Source organism: Hetaerina americana, unplaced genomic scaffold (genome assembly GCF_022747635.1).
Source record: "Hetaerina americana unplaced genomic scaffold, ioHetAmer1.1.p SCAF_9, whole genome shotgun sequence".
Lineage (NCBI taxonomy): Eukaryota > Metazoa > Arthropoda > Insecta > Odonata > Calopterygidae > Hetaerina > Hetaerina americana.
In genome coordinates this window covers 19,772,670-19,783,138 of record NW_027287538.1, presented here as the reverse complement: position 1 = coordinate 19,783,138, position 10,469 = coordinate 19,772,670, and positions in this window count along the sequence as shown.

Genomic DNA, 10,469 nt, shown 5'->3' with positions numbered 1-10,469 from the left:
TTTTCCTTATATCTGTTTCTGTATATATGAGTATATATATATATATATATATGCGCACACAAAATTTTATTGATTCTAATACTAACGCCTCTTGGCCAAAAACGTCCACTATCCGGGAGTTCCTCGACAACTTGATTCTTAAATGTCCCCTGTTTAAATTATATATGTATGTATATTTATCTATGACTTAGCTACTAAATTATAGCAACAATTGTTTTTCTACCAAATTTACTAGTTTTTACAAACTAAATATAAAAAACACCAAATATTTCGCCTTTTGTCTCTCATGCGCATATTTTTGGAGAATTGAAAGTTGAAACGCAGTCATCCTTTACCTTTGGATATCTTAAATGCTCTCTCAAATTAATTGTGTATTCCGAGGTCCTTTAATGATTGAGAAATGTATGGATATGAAAATTTTAAAGGCGAAAGCTTCCCAGTGGCTACCGATACTTCCGCGGTGGAAGAAATTCATCCGGCACGCCTTTAAGGAATTGACATTTCCAGTCGCCCCCTCTGATCTCCATATTAAATATTTGACGATTTCCCTCGTGGTCACGGGGAGAGCGAACGACTCTCTGGAAATTGTCTTACCTTATAGATGGTCCCTGTAACGCCTAATAACGATGTTGACACTGGGGTTCGTCCGTTCGTAGAAAGTTGGTATATAAGTTGAATACAGCAATGATGGCAAACAAGGGGAGAGGTGTGTTGTTTGAATCTCGCAAACACTTGTATCACCAGGAAATTCAAAGATAAATAGATGAGAAAGGATGAGGCGACTGACTAAAGGTTAGCGTGAAACAGGATGTGGACCGGGATGCGTCTTGATATTTTTCACGTCAAAGGCGGAGAGCAGAGCGTATTTCCCTTTGTAATAAACGCCTAATTGCAACATTAAAAGCCATCTCATGCGGAAGACAAAATATCATAAAGAGGAATTAGAATTTGTGCTATATATCTAAATATATATTATATATATATATATAATGTATAAAATTTTGCACTAGTGGACGCAGACAAAACACAGAAACACACGCAAAGAGACTCACCAAGTTTCGAATTTTAGGTGGTCGCAGCCACTTTCATCAAGGAAGAGAGGGACAGAACTGCCGATATACCTGTATATGCATATATATATATTCCCTGCTCATAAGAGGAAACAGAATCTGCAATGACCCCGACTCCCTTGGTAATTTCTTCTCAAATCTATACCATTCCCTCCGCAAACCCTCAAACGAGGTTATCCTGAATCCCTTCGTAACAAAAGGATCCGTAGACATGCCTACACTCCGAAACCTTCCTCCACCGCGGAAACCCACCCTCTTTCAATTTGCACCACAATTCCCTAGCCTAGAATCTCTTCGAGTAATCCTAAAAGACCTCTACCCTATCCTCAAAAATCATAATTCCACCGCCTACCTTTTTCCCAAATGTCCTTCTGCTACTTTCCAACGCCCCACCTACTTATCAGATCTTCTAAAATCAACCAATCAACTCCTTAAATCCCCGACCCGTCCCAAAACCACTCCCATGTCCTGAAATAAACCCAGATGCAAAATATGTCCTAATTTCAAAACCAGAATCCCATCCCTCTCCCACCCGCCATTTAACTCTCTTCCACCAATTCCCTACTCCTAATGTACTTCCAGTAATGTAGTTTGTCTTCTGAGGAGCCAAATTTGCCCTGCCTTTTCTACTGGACAGTGTTCCACACCCCTCAAAATTAGAATCAATAAACATTGGACTAAAAATTCTTGTAAGCATTCTTTCCTGATTTATATGCTCCCAATCCCCAAACAAGCCTAACAACACGACACTCCCTTCGATAAATACTATAGTGTATCCATCTTAGCATCCCTCCCACCCTCTGACCCTCCACTGCAATTCAAAACAATAGAGCAGGCGTTCATCAGGCTCCTGGATTCCTGGAATTGCCCAGGATTTAATATTAGACATTAATTACCCCGATCTTCACATATTTTAATCCCCCCTCCTCCCTCAACACCCTTCATATTATCCCTATCTTCTAAAAATCCCTCTCCTAACTCTTCCCCTCCCCCCAAGATAGTCCCCTCCCCTCCCAATCCAAGATAGTGATGATTTTATTAAATATTCTATAAGAAAGAAGGGAGAAAAGAAAATAGTGTTATTCGTTGAAAATTTTATTGATCCTTCGTCAGTAGGAAAAAACTGAGGTAACTGCTGAAAGTGTACTGCTGCCAAGGGAATTTCACTCGAAAGGGAAAGGTGAAGGTTATGTGAGGAAGGGAAACGGTACGGAGGGAGGGGATACTAGATTCGGATTCACAAAATATTTATTTGGTAGTTGTGTCCGTCCAAAAACTACCTGAACCGATATATATATATATATATATATATATATATATATATATATATATATATATATATATATATATATATATATATATATATATATACATATATATAGGCACGTTTGTGCACTAGATTTGTTTAGCAGATAACATTTGCTCAAGCATCTTCTAACGGGGAGACCAAAGGATTCATTATGTCACAAAGATATTTATCTGCGGATAAATGGCATTTGTTTCCGTATTTAATATATTTTTGAGCGAATTAAAAAACTGTTTTTTACATCTACAATTGCGTTTAAGTATTGCAGCGGATTTTTCCTGAGGATCTAAAAAAAATAATGTAAGATTTAAGACCAAAACGTCAATGGCGGAATTGTGTAGTAAATACTTTTAATTGACTGAGAGTTGCAAGAATGAGATCGGCGAAGCTGTTGGGGATTATTGTGAAGGTTGATTTTTCCAGGAAATATTGGGAAAATCAGGAAATAACGTTTAGGGAGAAGGAGATACCATGAGGGATGATATTTTTCGATTAGTGATCGCTTTACCGCAATGACATCGCGCATACCTCTCCCATTCTCAAACCGGAACTGATCATCCCCTAATTAATCATTTGCCTTGCCCTCCATCTTTTGTTGACGGAGAACAAGGCAACCCACCAAAGGAGAATTTTGAGTTGCAAGAATAAGACCGGCGAAGCAGTTGGGGATTATTGTGAAGGTTGATTTTGCCAGGAAATATTGGGAAACTCAGGAAATCACGTTTAGGGAGAAGGACATACCATGAGGGATGATATTTTTCTGCTGATGAGTAGTATTTGTCTTTAATAAGTCCCCATATAGAGTATGCGGCGAGCATTATCAGGGAAACATCTAAAAAAACACTAATTGCAACATTGAAAGGAACAGAATAGGGCCTCAAGATTCATGAATAATGATTCGTACGAAAAAACATAAATGCGCCTTACACATTTACTACAAGTACTGGGGGGTGGGAATCTTTAGGTAGGCTAAGACTCAAGAGTAAGATTTACACCTATTGTAAATGGTATCACTGGAGTGGTTTTTGTTCCGGCATAGGCGATTATTGTTTCAGCCCCACAGTCAAATAAGCACGACAGACACAACAATTACCACCAAATAAGAAAGATAGTTTGCCGAAAGGAAAGAGTCAAGCATTCGATTTTTGCGCGCTCAATACTCGCCAACAACACAAGGGGGAAACACTAGGACGGAAATTGGTGAGTACTGACGAAAACAGTGAGGAACATTCAAGTTGAATTTCCCCTAGATGACAGGCGTCCTAACGGCCCTCCCCCGCCATACGCCTTCTGGCCGATTGGTGGAGTGGCATAAGTAAAAAAATCATAGATCTAATTCATTTTTGAATTGTCCGTCCTGCATGAGTAGAATACTACCCGGTAATAAGTGATTGTGTTGTATGTTATCCCATCATTTTTAATGAGATTCCCCATTTGTGAGTGTAGTCAGTGGAGTAGTTACCAACAGCATAACAGTTGTAGTGTGTTGTAACAGATGTTTCATAAATGATGTCCGATCGTCCCTTCCATTTGTCCTTAACTTTGTTCACGGCGAGCCATGTGCTTTTTTTAAAAGTATTGTATTAGATGAGCAAGCGTGTGCAAGCTCAGACAAGAATCGATGTTGTGCGGAGATAAGTCAAGGTAGGGCCACAAGTAAGTCGGTATTTCACTTCTCACAGACGCCACTAGAAGGCACCTCAGTGATTGTAATCCGTCCAGCAGTTCACGCGTAGAAAGATCAGTCTCATCTCTTTTTGTGCAGACTTATAGATGGAGCTGGGAAAATTTGTTTGAGTAATGATTACATATTATGCATCTCGAGGAAGGTTTGTCTTTGGCGATTTAATAATTGGTATCACATATCAATTCGTCCATATCCCCCTACTCGAATGCATTTTCGCGTATATAGATTTATGTCTCAAATCCAAATATTATCTCCTCCCTGTCATCGCTACTTCATCCGCGACACAGATTTTCTTTGTTTTAGAGAGATTCGTCAGTCTCCAACTCCTTCTGGAAAGCAAATCCATAATGACAGCAGTAGATGTGACCTCCTGAAACGCTTCAATTTCCAACAGCGAAGGTCACTCTGCACTACGGCACTTTCTTTACGCGACCCTTTTCTTTCGTCGACTTCCTCCTCAATTTCACGCCTTTTTCGCTCGGAATAATGCCTTCACTTTCAGAGAGAAAGAGAGAGACATTGTTCCAAAAGATCCAATAGTCACTTATGTGGACGGGATAATGGTATCCTCTTAAGGCGACCTCTTAATGGGTCTTCTGGCGGAAGAGTTCTTCTTTCAGAACAGGCCAATCACTCCCTTCAGTACTTGTTTCAGTCCCACCTGTTTCCTGCAGACGACCCGCCGACCTTGAAAATATGTGACGTGCTCAGAGGCCTATTAGTATTGGTAGGATATTAAGTTATTTGTCTGTTTTAACATATGGTTTCATATTCTGGTCCTCGATTTTTAACAATTTCGTCGCTCATTAGATGACTAATAAGTCCGTCTTTTTTATCTCTTTATAATTGAAAAATTAAGATGTAAAGAAAAGCTTGAAACTTAATCTTTCTCGAAATTTGGCCTTAATTTTCCACGAAAACATCCCCACTACAGTGCCTTCCCGATGATTCCAATTTTGTTTTCCAAAAGTAAGTTTTCTATCTCAATATTCTACAACCGCATTTATACCCCGCAGTGTATGAAAAAGGTGCGTGGCAGGTGGTGCAGGAACTAGATGGGGTAGATAAGGGATAAGGGAGTGAAGGGCGGGGTAAAGGGTTTGTAAAAGGGAAAACACTCTCACCAAAACTCTTCGAAAAGACATGCAAATTACAATATATGCTATGGGACACCTTAAATTCAAAGAAGTGTTACTTTGACTCAAAAGCGTTCTCTGGTATACTGAGGAGGGAATAAGAATGAACCACAATATCTAAAACAACAACCACTTGTATCAGTGGTCGACAAATTCAATAGCCAACAGAGGCAAATATCAACAGTGCTAAATTTTTTAATCTTAAATTACAATATATAGGTAGGTACATTGTTATTAACTTAATTAGGGTGCTTCTTAGCTGACCTTTGCTTAAAACGTCCTCAATCTGAATGAGGTACGTTCGTTGAGGTCGACCGCTTCCAATTATCCCACCCAAAATCGTCTTGTACACTTGTTTCTTCTACTATTTCCTTTCGTTTAACCTGTCTATCAACTCACCTTTCTCAATCCTCGGCACAAAACCTTCGTTCTCTCTAAAACGCTCCCTAAAATCAACCGAACCTTTACTTCAACTTTTAAGTTTTAGTTAAACTATAGGTACGTTGAATAAAACTTGATATCATCCTTAATGAGGACGATGCCAAGTTTTTACAATGAGATTTTATCTTTATCCTCGATAGGATTTTAACGATAAATAACATCCTTAATAGGGATGATATTTATTTATAAAATTAAATCGTAAGGTATTCATAAAATTAATCGATGACAATGACTAACATACATTAATGTGAACAATTGCCTTGCATCTCCTTGAAAAGTTTGGTAGTAGTAGTATTTAGGGGAGGCGACCGACTGCTGAGGTCATTTGCGCCATAGGGGATGGACAGGAAATGATGAATGGTGGAGAGAAACCCGGCGTCGTCATTAGCTTACTCTTTACGAAAGGCGCAAAGGGGTCCGCAGCTCAACGTCCCATCCGACGGACGGCGTACGCACTCAAAGTGACCTCCACAAAGCACCTCAAGTAGGGATCGAGATACCTCTGAAAAATATTCAACAATGCCGGGATTTGAATCCAAGCACTCTGGGTGGGAAGCCAGTACGATAGCCACCGCACCAATCCCGATGCCCTTGAAAAGTTTGGTTATGTCTAGTTTGTATGTTGCGATTTTTAATTTTAGGCACGAATCCAGATTCCCATCTATAAGGCGACTTCTAAACTCAGTCATGACAAGATTTATGCTTGAAAATAATTTCACATGAATATGTAGATCCGAATTAGGAAAGGTCAGCAAACGCTAGTTTTAATAAATTATCATTTGAGTTAGGAATACTATTCTGGGTGTTAAAATTCAACATATATTCCTCCTCCGGGTTTTCAAAGCAGACCACTTGTGCCATGAACTAAGTTCACAAATGCTTTACCCGAATGCTTCCACATACGAGGTGTGTCCGAAAAGTACCCGACACGCGTTTTGTAATAATTTTTTTATTTTGAGGCTGTTGTGCTCTACAAATTTGCTCCAAGAGGTCAGACGATCAACAAAGAATATTGCGTTGTGGTTCAAAAATGATTGCGTGATGCCGTGAGAAGAAAACGACCGCGACTCTGGTCAAGCGGTGATTGGCTTCTTCACCACGATAACGCGCCAGCGCATTCATCGAACCTTGTGCAGCAATTTTCGGCGAAACACAGGAGATTGTACAGATTCGCCAGCCTCCGTACATTTGGATGTTCCCCGAATTGAAAATGACTCTCAAAGATAAGGGGTTCGACGACATAGAGTAATGTGACGCGCGAGCTGAAGGTCATTCCAAAATCTGCGTTCGAGGACTGCTTTAAGGTGTGGAAGCACCGCTGGGAGCGTGTGGTTCAATCAAATGGCGACTACTTCGAAGGATGCCCGGATGACAAAGATTAGCACCAATGCGGAGATATGAACGCTGGTCGGATAGTTTTCGGACTCACCTCGCATATCGGCGAAGAGACGTCAAAATTTCGAGCTCAGCAAGTCTTTGTGAAAAAAAACTTTGGAGGGGAGGCAAGGTGCTTCGGAAAGAAGCGGGTGGAATCGCCATCCGCACGGGAGCGGGTTTTACCTACAATTCTAGTCTTTCCTGAGGGAAGTCCGAAGAATATACCTTATGGAACATGATGCAAGGATACTACTTGACGATATGAGTTGACAATTCATCTTTCTAAAAATGTATTCTCAATAACTCGCCTGCATAAAGAGATAGCCTATAAGGACACGTAAGCACTATCTACGCCCGCAGGTGTTATTTTGTGGAAGAGCCACATTCAAGGGGTCGAAGAGCCGCATGTGGCTCGCGAACCACGGTTTGCGGACCACTGAGTAATGCAGTAGACCACCGCCAATACAAAGACAAGTCATGCAGAACTGGAAAGCAAGAAGGGTAAAATTCTATTTACGATTGGCCATGGCACTTATGGTCCCCCCCCCCCCCCCATAGCATCACACGTAGAAAATGTGCCGCCCGTCTGTTGGTAGAGGACGGCTTGAGGGACGAGGAGTGGAAAGGGGAGCTTGATAAAGCAACAAAAATACTCCTTGGTTATTATAAATTTCGTAGATATGATATCAGAATCAATTCAGTGATTTTGTTCTCTGGCTTCTGATCTTAGGTTTGAAGCTCGTCCATTTTCATTGCCTATATCTACGTAATTAATTGTCATCTGTCACAAGGACGTGTAACGGGGATGTTAAGTCACCAGCTATGCATGCACAATTATTACATTTTTACACAGATATTAGTACGATCGTGAATGCAAAAATATCCATTCAAAGGAAAAATTTGATACCATCCGGGAGCTATGTAATAAAAATGGGTGCATTAAAAATACATGCGTGATAACAGCAAAATATTAACACTACCAATGCTATTTGTCAACTTCACGCCTGGGATCGTATGCATTATAGTTCAAGAGAAATGGTGTCCTCCAAAATTGTAAAAGTGTAGCTAGTAGTGTAAAAGTGGTAACATTGGTGGAACATAGGTCTTAACAGAATCTATCCAACTGCGCTAGGAGGGAAAGATGTTCTGGATCAAGGGTAGTCTAGTGTTTAATCATCCCCTGCCACACACCCTGACGGCGGCTCGATGGGTACTGAATAAAAGCCAAAAAAATATTTCAAAGAGAATCTTTGTTCGGAGAGGAATACCACGACCGCACGACGAGGTTTCATAAAAAAACTGGAGGTTCGGTAAAAAAAATATCAACCCAAGAATAGTTACACAAACGTTCGCGCATTGAAAAAATGAGAGTCAAATTTCACTTTCCACCAATTCACACCAATTGACACACGCGAAGGCCGTTTCGGCCATTCGGCGGATGAGGTCAGAATCACCTCTGAAAACACGACGACCTCGGGTGGTGGGTTGACGGTTCTGTGGGTTCGGAATGGGCAGACGCTTTAGAAATTTCGTCTTTGTTCTAAATACTCTCGTGTGTGCAGTTCTCACAACATCTGCCGGGTCGGCAGTGTTTCCTCTTGTTTGTGAGCCACGGTTTTTTCTACGGCGAAGGTTTTGCTTATCTATCCAGGATTCAGGTGTGAATGCGAATGATAGTTGACATAAAAAAACAAGGTCTTCTATAGGGCAACGTACATTTCGCGGGTATATTGGATGACAAATTCAAATTAAAGTTTAATGAAACGTATCGTATGACATATGTACATATATTTAGTTTTGACGTGTCGACGACACGGCCATCATCATTAGAATGACGACCGTACCGTCGAAACTTCAAATTTACATATATGAGTGTTCTTTCTTTGTGTTTCTGTGTTTAAAAATCTCAATCTTTGTGTATATATTTGTATAAGTATACATAGATTAAGATTTTTAAACACAGAAACACGAAGAAAGAACACTCACATACTATATGTAATTTTGACGTTTCGACGGCACGGTCGTCATTCAAATGATGATGGCCGCGTCGTCGAAACGTCAAAACTACATATATGCAAATATGGTATATACACACACAGACACACACACATATATATAAATATAAATATATATATATATATATACATATATATATATATATATATATATATATATATATATATATATATATATATATATATATATATATATATATATATGTATGTATATATAACGATTGTAAGGAAAAACTAACACGAGCGGCACAATAATGGGTTAATATAACTTTTCTATTTGTGTTATATTGTGTCAACCCATTATATATATATATATATATATATATATATATATATAGATATATATATATATTTTTTTTAAAGGTAATCTACCGGTTAAGGTAGGTTTTTGGATGGACACAACTACCAAACAAACATTTTATTACTCCCAACAAACACAAAATCCATCATCCTATTCTATATCAGGTCCCTCTTCATCTCTGAGTACTTTCTTCCTCCCTTCATCCCGTCCAACATCCCTATCCTGTTCCTTCCCTTTCCTCGTTTGCCTAACATTCTCCCCTCTATTACAGTTTTAATCTATTACATGTTATTTACAAGTTATTACATGTTATTACATGTTTAATCTCCCTTTCCTCGTTTGCCTAACATTCTCCCCTCAATTACACTCTTCAACATCCCACTACCGGTCAATACGGCCGTCATCCACTTTTCCTGCCTCCATAGGATTTCTCCCAACAAACCCCTCTCTTCGCCCACCATACCAAGTACTTCCTCATTTGTTTTCTTCTCTGTCCATTTCACCTTCTCCATTCTTCTCCACACCCACATTTCAAAAGCCTCCAGTCTACGTCTATCCTCCTGCTTCAATGGCCACGTTTCCTCGCCAAACATTTAACTAAGCTCCATATCAAAGTTTTTACGAGTCTCATCTTAACATCCCTACTCAACGTCCCTGTCATCAACTCCCTCTTCCTTGTGAAAGCCTCTTTGGCTAACGCAATTCTTCTCCTTGTTTCCCTAATATTTGACCTTGTTGGTCCAAAACATTTAACGTTAACGATATACGTTAACTATTATACCTGCTCTAGTTTATGCCCATTTATTATAATAATAAGCTTAGCCTTTTTCTTTCTGGAAAATCGCATGATCTTTGTTTTATTAATATTGGTTCCCATCCCATATCTATCGCTCTGAATTTCTCATTCACTTAGCAATGCTTGCTACCCATTGGCTGCCTGACAAAATAGAGCTTGGTCATCTGCAAACCTGGCTGATTTTACGAATTCCCCGCCCACTTTCATTCCTACCTCCAGTTCTTCCCATGCCTCTTTAATAATTTCCTCTGCATACAGGTTGAACAGCACCAGTGATAATGGACAACCCTACCTTGAACCTCTTCCTAACACTGCCCATCCGGACTCTCTGCTTCCCACT